Source organism: Bubalus kerabau, chromosome 21 (genome assembly GCF_029407905.1).
Source record: "Bubalus kerabau isolate K-KA32 ecotype Philippines breed swamp buffalo chromosome 21, PCC_UOA_SB_1v2, whole genome shotgun sequence".
Lineage (NCBI taxonomy): Eukaryota > Metazoa > Chordata > Mammalia > Artiodactyla > Bovidae > Bubalus > Bubalus kerabau.
The window spans coordinates 55199671-55213037 of NC_073644.1; the positions used below are offsets into that span (position 1 = coordinate 55199671).

The following is a 13367-nucleotide window of genomic DNA, read 5'->3' on the forward strand; positions in this document are numbered from 1 at the left end:
CTTGTGGCTGCTGGAACCACCTTCTCACAGTGCTGACATTCACTACCACTGCTTTTTGTTGTTGTTTAACTTTGGTTAATACATTTCGAGACACTTCCCGGGGGTCCAAATGCTGACAATCCAATGGAATTAATCAGTTTTCCTCCAAAAGGGTTGTCCTGTAGAAATGGATGTTATCATACCATACTGTGAGTTACTTAATACACACAGCTGGCATGACTGCGCTGGTAATGGACTTGAGTTTAAAAGGGGATTAGGCCTCCTCTTCTGACGTCTGCAGATGGAGGGAGGCTGTGGCAGAGTTTGGGTCTCAGGAGGGCTCATTAGGTGAAAATTAAGTGAGGAAGTTCTTCCATTCTCCCCTCCCTTCTTCCCTGACTCACTCTGCCTCCTTCCATTCTGCCCAAAGCTTACAGTCTCACTCCGATACGCTTTCTGAGCTTCAGAAAGCCAGATGCCACTGCTTCTGGCCACTGGCAGAGCAGTGGCATTATTGCGAAGGAAAGTGCATTTCAGCATGAAAGAAATCATACCAACCATCTGATCGGCTTGGAGGGAGAAAGGACCTCTGCAGTTACACGCGAAGTTCTGTTTATTAGGGCTCTAGGGACCACACGGCAACTTGTTCGCATCTGGACACCATTCTAAGTGTGAACTTGAATGTTTACAGGTCCCTTGCTTTTGACCAGAGTTGTCTTGGAGCTGATAATTATGATTCCCAAGGCTTTCTCACAGCTTTCTTTTGAAGAGATACTCATGCTTTGCATTATGTATCCAGAGTTATTGGCCTTGCCATAAAAATAGCTCATCCAGAGCAACACCCCATTCCAAATTTGTTGATTTTTAACCCAACAAAACATACTTTATTTTGTATGGATTTACTTTCTAAAATCTATTATTCTTGGTTAATAATGAAGACATATTTGTATCGCATGAGCGCGCACTCATAGAAGAAAGAGATTAAAAGTAGATCAGGCAGCAAGAAAAGGTCGGAAGCTAGGCATGTGTGGAATGGAGTGTTTGTCCTGCAGAACCAAGAAGACGTAATCAAGACTTCTGCATAATACCTGTCAGTTTGCTTTCTACCACCTTTTTTGAATTATTCTTCTTATTCTCCCTCTTTTTCTCCTACACAGGAATGTATAAGTTCTTGATCAGAGTTTTCCATTTGAACATAAATAACTCAGCAACTGAGAGAAATGGAATGCACTCTAGAATAGTAACTTACTCTAAACAGGTGTAATGTATCAGGATCATTACAGAGCTTTATAAAATACAGATTTCTAGGTCCCACCCGTTTTTCAACTGGACTGGGTAGGCCCTGGGAATTTGCATTTCTAACAAGATCCCAGGTGATTCTCATGCTACTGATCTAGGTCCACTTATGAGAAAGAGTGTTCTCAGTGAATGTGTCTATTTCTCTGGCTGGCGCTCGGAGCTGGTCCACTTGGAGGACCAGAAGCCTTTTCTCTCTTTCCATCACTGCTCCTTTTGTATGCACTTCCTCTACCACCACACCTTTGATTTTAAGTGAGAAAAAGTGATCAGAGCAGAAATACTTGTTCACAACTTACTCTCACCTTCCTCATGTATTCCAGTATCCTTAGTGACAGATCTATGTTTTAAATCCATGAAGGACATGTATAATAAAAAAAATAAATTCAGGAATCAGCTGTAGGGACCCCAATTTCATCTAAGGTGTCTCAAACCTTGTTTCTACTTCTCTTATCATCTAACCCAGGAGTCTGCAAATGACAGCCCCAAGGGTGGTCATTTGTTTTGGTTAATAAGGTTTTGGCGCACAGACACCACCCCACCCACCATGTATTCATTTATTGCCTATGGCAACCCACTCCACTCTTCTTACCTAGAAGTCCCATGGCCAGAGGAGCCTGGTGGGCTACAGTCCATGGTGTCACAAGAGGCAGACAGGACTTAGCTATTTAACCACTACCATGGCTTCCCAGGTGGTCAGTAGTTTAAAATCTGCCTGTCAATGAAAGAGGCAGGAAGAGCAGCATATTCGACCCCTGGGTTGGGAAGATCCCCTGGGGTAGGAAATGGTAACCCACTCTAGTATTCTTGCCTGGAAATTTCCTTGGAAGAGGAGCCTGGCAGACTACAGTCTATGGGGCCACCAAGAGTTGACACGACTGAGCACACGCATGGGTGTAATGGTGGAGTCAAGTATTTGCAGCTTAAAAAAAAGGGAAATGCAAAACTTAGAGGGATGCTCTGAGACTTGGAGATGGGGAGGAAATACCAAAGGGAAGTAGAATATTTTCACCAGGTATCTTCTTAGATACTAGGAGAGGGAACGCCTACGAAAAGGGAATGCTAGGCAGAACTTGCGTTTCCCTTTAAAAATCGCATCATTCTTTCATCATAATAAAAAGAACAACGTTAGGAAGAGAATAATGCAAGCAGACGCATTCCTTTCTCTAGTGCAGCTGGGAGGAAAACTGGGGTTTGGCGTTTGCTTTATCAGGAGATCTTCCTTCCTAATTGTTTTGCTTCTGAAGCGGGGGAGGGGAAGCACAGGATTGTAATTGTTCATTTATTGCTTTCTTTGTTTTGTTCTCCCAACAAGCAGCAGACAAGCATGTTTTCTTACCGGTTTAATCTCATTACACAGTTTCTCTTTGACTAAGCCTTAAGCTAACAGTTCATAACGGGATTACATAGATGGGCTTATTTGCCCCAGTTTCCTAAACAAGGTTATTCAAGGATACTTCCTTAGGTAGTATTCTCCCTTTATGCTCTGTTTTCTTTTTCTATATTCAGGTCTTCTGCTTTCAGTTTTTTTTTGCCTCATCTTCCTTTCCTTTGCCTCAAACCTTCAGTTCAAGAAAGCTTTTCTGTAAGAAAAGGCAGTGCTTGCTCTTTCCCTCTCTCTAAGGTAGGCTTGCTTTAAAGCTTATCATAATGTCAGCCAGGATTTGAGCATTAATCAGCAATGCACATGTGTGTATTGAATACATAGGGAAAGAGGTTTATGACCAGAAAGCTAAACAAGTTTTCTTCTGAATCTGCTACTTTTCTCAAAAATAGTAGGTTACACGATAGCGCTAGCATCATCTCCTCACCCTTGCAATGGATTCAACTTCAAGGACAAATAATAATTTCTTATGTAATGAAAGGAACGTCACGTATACGCAGACAGTAAATCATAGAGATGAGATCCCTCAATAAAGCCCTTTTGCAGAGGTGCTCCATTAACCAAGTGCATCCTTGTAAATTGAAACAGAATTAAATTAATCACAGACTTGCATCCTGTAATTAAAATTCCATATATAAATTAATTTTAATAGAAATATCCAAATGTAATTGAATTCTTCTCTTCATTTCTGCACCCATCTTGCACATGTTTTTGCACCCATCTTCAGTGAGAGTGTGAGTAAAACAGTGTCTTTTCTTGTGACCTAGATTAGAATGGGGAAACTCAGTACCTTTGGTTCGTGGTCCTGACTGCTGTGCTGTGTACTCAGTCATACCCACCTCTTTATGACCCCACAGACTGTCGCCCAGCCAGACCCCTCTGTCCATAGAGTCTTCCCGGCAAGCGGGTTGCCATTTCCTTCTCCAGGGGATGTTCCCAGTCTAGGGATCAAACTCGTGTCTCTTGAGTCTCCTGCATTGGCAGGCAGAATTCTATACCACTGTGTCACCTGGGAAGCCTGCGTCAGTTGTATACTGAGGGTTGTGAAAGTTTAGTTATGGGAAAAAATATCTTAGGATTCAGATGGTGAGTTTCTTTTTCTCGCCTAAACTTCTGTAGGTTTTTGTGATTATGTATATGCTGAGTCCTTTGTTTTTTTGCTGGAACACTCTTATAAGTAGATTCAAGGATTCAAAGCTGGTGATTTCTGAGGTTTTACAATCATATCTGCTGTTTTGGTGACCAAAGTACATATTTGCCGTTGACTGAGATTTGTTGAACATCAGAGCTAGAAGCAACATTAATATTATTAATGGTATTTGGGGACAGGACCTTGGAAAACTGATTCCAGTTAGTAAATGTATCTGTTGAACTTCTATGCAGTGATGTCTATGCTGGGAGGCACAGGAATATAGGTGCCCTTGAATGCCTTATTAAGAAGCCAGGGCACCAAAGACTTAAACACATAACTAGGCAGAGATATGCATAGAAAGTGACAATTGGTTTAGGTAAAGAGTATTGTGTGAGCTCAGAGAATGGAGAACGGTGAAGTACATGAATGATGTGAAATTTGAAAATATTCTTAATTACTCAGGTTGTGGAAAAGAAGCAGATAAACTCACGCATTCATCCATTCAGTTCCTCGGAACCATGGAGAATCATCTCTGTATGCTTCCCATACTCTCTGCCTTTCCTTTTACAACAATAGAGTGTGTTCCCTGCTATGAGTCAGAGTAGGTTTACAGCTTGCAAACTACAATCCTAAACCCTCTTGCCTCCATTGACTTCACTTCTCTAAGTCCTACTCCTCTTTTCCATTTTGTTCATTTCTCTCTCTAATCGACCATGTGTGCTTAACTGTGTCTGACTCTTTGCAACCCCATGGGGTGTGACCCTCTGTCAAGCTCCTCTGTCCATGGAATTTCCCAGGCAAGAATACTGGAATGGATTGCTGTTTCCAGGGGATCTCCCTGACCCAGGAATCAAACCTGCAGCTCCTGCAGCTTCTGCATTGGCAGGTACATTCTCTACCACTAAGTCGCCTGGGAACCCCGACTTCTTTCTCTGCTACATCAGTATCTAACATGCTTTGGTGTCTTCCATCTTAACATAAACAACAAGCAAGCAACCTCTTGATTCCACACCCTGCTTCAGACATTTCCTCAGTACAAGCTGCTGTTCACAGCAGAGCACTTGGAGAGATGCTGTCTCCATACCTTCTGCATTTCCTCATTTCCTGTGGACTCTCAGCTCCTCCATCCAGACTTTCACCTCCATCCTCTATCCAAGCAGCTCTTCTCAGGCCATCAGTGACCTCCACGTGCGAAATCTGATGTCAGTTCTCATCTCCGCTTCCTGCCTCACATCCCAGCATCTTTGAAAACAGGTGCACATTCTCCTTGGAAAACTTTCTTTACTGGTTCCCTGTTGTCTCTCATTCCTTGGGCAGTTCCTCTTCTGCGTTCTTCGCTGAGTCTTTTCCCTATGCCTGGCACCCGAGTGTTTGCTATAAACACAGCTTGCTCTGAGCTCTCTTTTCTCAGGGCACATACTCTCTCTTTCATGGTAATCAGCGTCATGATGTTAAATGTCACTTAGAAGCTGATGACAACCAAGGTATTTCTCTCCAACCTCACTCTCTTCCTCATAGACCTGAGCTTACCCTACTGCCTGATTGACGTCTCCACCTGAATGCTTTACCAACACCCCAAGCTCTGTCTGGAACGTGGTTCATGTCTATGATACCATTCATTCTCCAGGTGTCACACAGTTAGAAAGCCAAAAAATGTTGTTTCTCTCTTGACTTCTGTTTACCCCATATTCAATTCATAAGCAGATCCTCCCAGATCCATCTCCACAATAAATCTCCAATCTGTCAACTTTCTCCATTTTTGTGCCAACTTTTCTGGTCCAAGCTTTTCATCTTTCTCGTACAATACTACAATAGTCATGTCAGTTGGTCTCTCTGCTGCTCTTTTCACCCCACCTGTGCCACTCCCAAGCTTTTCTCCTTGCAACTAGGGTCATCTATATAAAGCCAAATCAGATTATCACTCTCTTAAAACTGTTCAGTCCCTCTCCAGTGCATCTGAATGTTAAACTCTTTTCCAAGACCTACAGGGCTTTCAGATGGTGGTAGTAGTAAAGAATCTGCTGCCAATGCCAGAAACGCAAGAAATGAGGGTTTCATCCCTGGGTCGGGATGATCCCCTGGAGCAGAAAATGGCAACTGACTCCAGTATCCCTGCCTGGAAAATCCCAAGGACAGAGGAACCAGGTGGGTTACAGTCCCCGGGGGTCGCAAAGAGCAGACACTTACACACAAGGCCTTAAAGAATGTGACACCCACCTTACAGCTCCCAACAAATATTAACCATTTATTTTTTAGTTCATCCCTCTTACCCTGGCCTCTTTTCTTCTCCTTAGACAAGCCAAGTTGTCTTACAGGTCACGGTCTTTGTCTTGTGGGGACAGCTTTTCAAGTGCTTTCCCTAGTTTAAGTTCCCATTGTAAATCTTACCTCTTTAGTGAGATCTTCTCGGACTTTGTTATCCAGGACTTTGTTAGCTTAAGTAGAGCAGTAGAGCCCCAAGTATTCTTTACCACACAATGCCCTTCACAGACCTTTCACAATAACCTTTCTCCTGCAGTATTGCATTAGTCATGTCAGTTGGTCTCTCTGCTTCTCTTTTCACCCCACCCATGCCACTCCCAAGCTTTTTTCCTTGCACCTAGGGTCATCTATATAAAACTGTAATGGATCTCATAGCCCTTGATTGACTTGTTCATATTCAGGGTTTTGGTATATATTCTCGCCTGTAAATTTCCTTCCTTGTACCATCCATGATATCAGGATTTTTGTAGCATGGACAGCCAGCCTTTTGGGAGGAGGGGTAAAAGGCTTTGTGGTTTTAACTATTGCCCATCTCCTTCCTCCAGAATTAAAGTCCATGAATGTGTAAGGACGTGGTCTGTTTTGGTTACTGCTGTGTTTTGATCGCACAGAAGGGTGCCTGAAATGATGCTGTGTTAACATCAGGAATAAATAAATAAGATGCCTGTGCAGTGCCAGGGACCTGGGGATACACACGATGTCAGCACTGCCTTCAAGTCAGTTCAGTTCAGTCACTCAGTCATGTCTGACTCTTTGCGATCCCATGGACTGCAGCACGCCAGGCCTCCCTGTCCATCACCAACTCCCAGCGTTTACTCAAACTCATGTCCATTGAGTTGGTAATGCCATCCAACCATCTCATCCTCTGTCATCCCTTTCTCTTCCTGCCCTCAATCTTTCCCAGCATCAGGATCTTTTCAAATAAGTCAGTTCTTCTCATCAGGCGGCCAAAGTATTGGAGCTCCGGCTTCAGCAATAGTCCTTCCAATGAATATTCAGGGCTGATTTCCTTTAGGATGGACTGGTTGAATCTCCTTGCAGGCCAAGGGACTCTAAAGAATCTTCTCCAACACTACAGTTCAAAAGAGTCAGTTCTTCAGTGCTAGCTTTCTTTATGGTCCAACTCTCACATCCATACATGACTACTGGAAAAACCATACTTTTGAGTATATGGACCTTTGTTGGTAAAGTAATGTCTCTGCTTTTTAATATGCTGTCTAGGTTGGTCATAGCTTTTCTTCCAAGGAGTCTTTTAATTTAAATGGCCGCATTCATCATCTGCAGTGATTTTGGCGCCCAAGAAAATAAAGCCTTCGAGTCACTGACAATCAAAAGGATTTACTGATTCTCCTTGAGTCTCAGGTTTCTAAACTATAACAGGAGCACAGTGGGTTTATAATATGTCATGTGTACAGTGGGGAAGGTATCACACTTATTTTATTGTATAAGGTCAGCAGCACTATTTGCTTGAGCTTCTCAGTTTAGCCCTGCAGAGAACAACCTCCTTATTTCTGTAAAGGAAAAAAAATTCACTAATTCTTGAAAAACAGGAAGAAAAAATGACTCTTTCCTTGGAGTGAAGAAAGAGTGGTCTTCATACACAATTGTTCTTCTCTGGGCTCAGAGCTGAAGTTTGATCGTGTACCTGCCATGCATTCAAGGTCACTCCTCCACACGATTCACTCACCGACAATACTCAGCTTCCGCGGGTCACTCACTCCCTGCTTTCCTGTGGATTTCAGCAGCCTCCCTGGGGTCCTGTCTGTTCATTGTTCCCTCTGACCCTCTCTTTTTCCTTCAGAAAACTTTGGTGTGCTGCATAATCTGATGTCTTTGCCTCTTAAGGTGTTTGGTGTGCTTGTGGAACTTCCCAATTAAAACAAAGTACTTGCCTTTAACCTTTCCGATTCTTGGTCTCTGTCTTCACATTTGAGATTGTCTCAACTGTAGGGAAGGTTCACATCTTGTCTTTGGTTCTGTCTCCTTCCTAAAATTAGAGCATTGCAATTAGGGTGACCTTGGAAAGTTCCCTTTTTCCCAAAGAGCAGGATCTTCAGAGATCTTTCCCTTGTGCTTACAAAATATTTAAAATACTTGGAAACTTTCTTTTAAGATGACATTCCAAATGTAGTTATGATCATTATTAGGAAAAGATTATGCAAACCGATCATGGGCCAGGGGACCACTACCCAATGTCTGTTACATTGTAAGCAAAGTGTTCTTTTAAATATGTCATTGCCTTACTGGTCATATTGCTCGCTTGTACTCACTCATTTGCGCTCTCTTTCTCTATATATATAATATAATATATATATTATTTATTTATTTCTCAGTAAACTAGGCATCTGGCTACCAAGATGTGCCTATGATGAACTTGCCTTCATCTGTAGTGACCCCTTCATTTAGTCATTGAGAACCTCAGACTTTTTTTTAATAACGTGGGCTTCTGGGTCAATTGAAGTTGGTGACTGTGTCTTTTTCCCAAATGATCCCCACTCTCTCCCCACTTGCCCTGATTTGCCAAAAGGAAGCTTCAGAATCCTGGGAGATCAGAGGCCAACAGAAGAAGAGAGAGGCCTGGCAGTTTTACAAAAAGCAAAATAAGGAGCGAAACAACCGTATTAGTCGTGGAAACTGGCCTTTCTTCGGTAGAGCCGGTCTGAGCGGAAGCCCCTTTGTTCCAGATTCTGTGTCACTGCGTGGCCTTGTGGCCCTGCAGCTGTGGCTGAGGTTGACATTGACCTAGAGCGGGCATCGGTGAGAGTGGGGTGTGGCCGTCTCTTGGGTACCAGTGCCAACGCGTGGGCAATAGCTGATGTCCCAAACATTGGGTAAGGTTTCCTTTCACTCTCTGAAGCCATTTGTTTTCAGCTGTGTCACTGAACAAATATATTTAAATCAGTGCAGTCATGGTGATAGTACTATGAGAAAGAATAGATCTAGGAGAAAGCTTGCCTGCCAGGAGCCAAATAATTCTGTCTTTTCAAGAACTGGAAGAAATTTGTATTATCTGGACTTTTCAGAGGTTTCATAGAACAGTGACACACAGTTTGCAAACTGGCCCATCAGTGTGATGCCCAGGGATTTCTTCTAGCTTTGTCCTTAGCAGTGGTAGAAATGTCCTATTTGTTGTAGCTTCTTCATTAAACGGGGGAAGAAAAAACAGCTACTCAGCTACTGTTGAATCTGTTGGCTTTGCCATGTAAGCTTCAGACATTGCTCTTGATCTTATAGATTTTGCTGCTGTCATTGTTAGTTGAAAAAGCTGTCGCTAAATGCCTAAGGAAATATGGCCGTAAAAAGGTCTAGGCCAGTTAGAGCCCGGTAACCATTTACTTGGTGGGGGAGACTCACAAATGCTGAAACGTCACAAATGAAGAGACCGCAGATAAAACATTTCAAAAATTAACGACTAAGAGCGCCATGTTTAATATGTAATTAAAACATGTATAGAAATAAAAACATGCTTATTCAAACATGTTCATAGAAACCTGTCCAGTTATAATCAAAGAGAGACATAGAGTGAGTGAGTGGGCAGTCCAGAGGTCACTTCTTCAAGAGGTTAATACACCAAGGTAGGGAAAGGCTATGGGTTCTGGGGATCGAATTCCTTAGAATTAGAATAATTCTAAGATAGGTATGAAGTGTTTGAGGCAAAAACTCAGTATTTCCTCTTAGATTCCAAACTGCACCTATGCAGTCTCAGGCAACTGACTTTATTTTACCAAATCTAAACTTCCTCAGTGTAAATGAAAATAACAATAGGGTTGATATGAAGTTTAATGGCTCAGACAGTAAAGAATCTGCCTGCAATGCAGAAGACCTGGGTTCAGTCCCTGGGTCTAGAAGATCCCCTGGAGAAGGGAATGGCAACCCACTCCAAGATTCTTGCCTGGGAAATCCCATGGACAGAAGAGCCTGGTGGGCTACAGTCCATGGGGTTGCAAAGAGTTGGACATGACTGATTCATTTAAACTATACAGTTATGAAATGTAGTGTCTGGCATATAGTAAGGAACATCACTTCAGTTCAGTTCAGTCACACAGTCGTGTCTGACTCTTTGTGACTCCATGGACTGCAGCGTGCCAGTCCATCACCAACTCCCGGAGCTTGCTCAAACTCATGTCCATTGAGTTTGTGATGCCATCCAACCATCTCATCCTCTGTTATCCCCTTCTCCTCCTGCTTTCAATCTTTCCCAGCATCAGGGTCTTTTCCAATGACCCATTTCTTCGAATCAGGTATCCTAAGCATTGGAGTTTCAGATTCAGCATCAATCCTTCCAATGAGTATTCGTAAATGATTTCCTTTAGGATAGACTGGTTTGATCTCCTTGCAGTCCAAGGGACTCTCAAGAGTCTTCTCCAACACCACAGTTCAAACGCATCAATTCTTCGGCACTCAGCTTTCTTTATAGTCCAACTCTCACATCCATACATGACCACTGGAAAAACCATAGCTTTGAAAAGATGGACCTTTGTTGGCAAAGTAATGTCTCTGCTTTTTAATATGCTGCCTAGGTTGGTCATAGCTTTTCTTCCAAGGAGCAAGCATCTTTTAATTTCATGGCTGCAGTTACCATCTGCAGTGATTTTGGAGCCCAAGAAAATGGTGTCTGTCACTGTTTCCCCATCTATTTGCCATAAAGTGATGGGACCTGATGCCATGATCTTAGTTTTCTGAATGTTGAGCTTTAAGCCAACTTTTTCACTCTCCTCTTTCACTTTCATGAAGAGGATCTTTAGTTCTTTGCTTTCTGCTGTAAGGGTGGTGTCATCTGCATATCTGAGATTATTGATATTTCTCCTAGCAGTCATGATTCCAGCTTGTGATTTATCCAGCCTGACATTTCACATGATGTACTCTGCATATAAGTTAAATAACCAGGGTGACAAAATAAAGCCTTGATGTACCCCTTTCCCGATTTGGAACCAGTCTGTTGTTTCATGTCCAGTTCTAACTGTTGCTTCTTGACCTGCATACAGATTTCTCAGGAGGCAGGTCAGGTGTCTGGTATTCCCATCTCTTTAAGAATTTTCTAAAGTTTGTTGCGATCCATGCTGTCAAAGGCTTTGGCATAGTCAATAAAGCAGAAGCAAATATTTTTCTGGAACTCTCTTGCTTTTTTTGATGATCCAACAGATCTTGCTAATTTGATCTCTTGTTCCTCTCTGCCTTTTCTAAAACCAGCTTGAACATCTGGAAGTTCACGGTTCATGTACTGTTGAAACCTGGCTTGCAGAATTTTGAGCATTACTTTGCTAGCATGTGAGATGAGTGCAATTGTGCATTAATTTGAACATTCTTGGCTGTTGCCTTTCTTTGAGACTGGAATGCAAACTGACCTTTTCCAGTCCTGTGGCCACTGCTGAATTTTCCAAATTTGCTGGCATGTTGGGTGCAGCACTTTCACAGCATCATCGTTTAGGATTTAAAATAGCTCAACTGGTATTCATCACCTCCACTAGCTTTGTTCATAGTGATGCTTCCTAAGGCCCACTTGACTTTGCATTCCAGGATGTCTGACAGTAGGTGAGTGATCACACCATTGTGGTTATCTGGGTCATAAAGACCTGTTTTGTACAGTTCTTCTGTGTATTCTTGCCACCTATTCTTAATATCTTCTGCTTCTATAGGTCCATACCATTTCTGTTCTTTAATGTGCTCATCCTTACATGAAATGTTCCCTTGGTGTTTCTCATTTTCTTGAAGAGATCTCTAGACTTTTCCATTCTATTGTAATGTGATTGTACATAGTAACTGTCGTCATGCCAGAGAATGAATGAAATTTAGGGCTGCTTAACTGAAATAAACATGTTAGTCGCTCAGCTGTGTCTGACTCTTTGTGGCCCCGTGGACTGTAGCCTGCCAGGCTCTTCTGTCCATGGAATTCTCCAGGCAAGGATACTAGAGTGGGTAGCCATTCTCTTCTCTAGGGGATCTTCCTGACCCAGGGATCAAACCCAGGTCTCCTGCACTGCAGGCTACAAGGGAAACAAAATAGAGGTGATGTTTAATGGTTTCTGGGCAGACCTTTGTTGCGGGGGGAGGTCAGATTCTAATAAGAGTTTCTGAGGACAGTTGCTATTCTCCCTGCTTAGTTAATTCTTAGAATATCTCTAGAAAGAAGCAACAAGAGGTTCAGACTTGGACCAGAAGATGATGACATTACAGGAAGTGATGCTCACACAGTATTCTCTGATTCATGTGAGCTGACTAATATGTACGTGGAAAATCAGCCATCCATGACTTGAAGAAGGCCATTTACTTCATGTTCCAAGTGACCTGTGGAGTGTTCCTTCTAACTAGTATTCTAGAAACACATACCTGCAAGATGTGCCTGAACTCTAGAAACTTTTGCATGTTTGGGTCATGTGCCCTTAGTATGCTATTTCTAGCTCTTCATTTTCAATTGATCCTTCTTCGAGCTTCGCTCTGGGGAAGAGACCCTCACCCCAAGGGCTCCTTCTCCTGACATCTATCAGGCATCTTAAGCCATTAACCTCCAGCACCTCTTTGAAAGTGTGTTTTTCTACAAAAACTTTGGCTTGAGGATAGAGAGAGAGAGAATTATATTTGCTTGAATACAATGCTTTAAAAATAAATACATTTGGGGCCCTGTTTTCTAACTGTCATTTACTATTGCTAATGAGTAGTTGCTATTTAATTGTATTTATATTAAACATTCCCCATGCCAACGGGATAGCCAAAGGCTTGACTAATAGAGAAAGAAAGTAAAAAATAAGAAGCTTAGGGGGTAGATGCACAAAGAATAGAAATAAAATGGGTTATTTGAATAAGAGGTCTCGAAAATGGATCGTTTCCAGGAAAGACATCACCTGGCACAGCCAGTTGCTCCTTCTCAGCTCCCACTTGAATAGGATATTGTTCTTTTGTGTCCCAGCCTTAGTAACTGAAGGAGTCTTACGTGGGAAAAATGCTCACCTTATTGTGGGCCTAGCCTTTTTCCTAATGCTGTCTGGCCAATTTTCTCAGAACAGGAAGTCTTCCCAGGCCTGCCTGTGCTGTGGCTTCCAGGCTTAGGCTGGATTTTACTAATTTTGTCACCATTTGTCTGAAGGACAGGTTGGGTGACTTGTTTTTCAACTCAGTGTAAGTTGGTTTATGCTTTGAAATTTGCTGATCTTTCACCTCAATTGGGAAAATGTCTGACTATATTGATTGACCAAATTGAGGACTCGGCGAGGTCAAGTGCGTTTGAGATGCTCCTCAAATTGTCCTCAATCATCTCTTCTTAGAAAGCTGAATCTTGCAACAGTGGCATTAAGATGGAGGAAACATCCCCCATCAGGC

The 13367-nt window shown here is 42.5% G+C and overlaps 1 protein-coding gene and 1 long non-coding RNA gene across 11 annotated transcripts in view; one reads left to right on the plus strand and one right to left on the minus strand.

Moving 5' to 3' along the window:
• The window catches only part of LOC129636001 (uncharacterized), a 29288-nt gene extending 22975 nt beyond the window's left edge, over positions 1–6313 (minus strand). Inside the window, exon 1 of the long non-coding RNA XR_008706586.1 lies at positions 6180–6313. This is a non-coding gene — a long non-coding RNA (uncharacterized LOC129636001). The remainder of the gene's footprint in view (positions 1–6179) is intronic.
• DCC (DCC netrin 1 receptor) overlaps positions 1–13367 on the plus strand; it is a 1416568-nt gene that overhangs the window by 442081 nt on the left and 961120 nt on the right. The gene's annotated exons all lie outside the window — the stretch shown is intronic.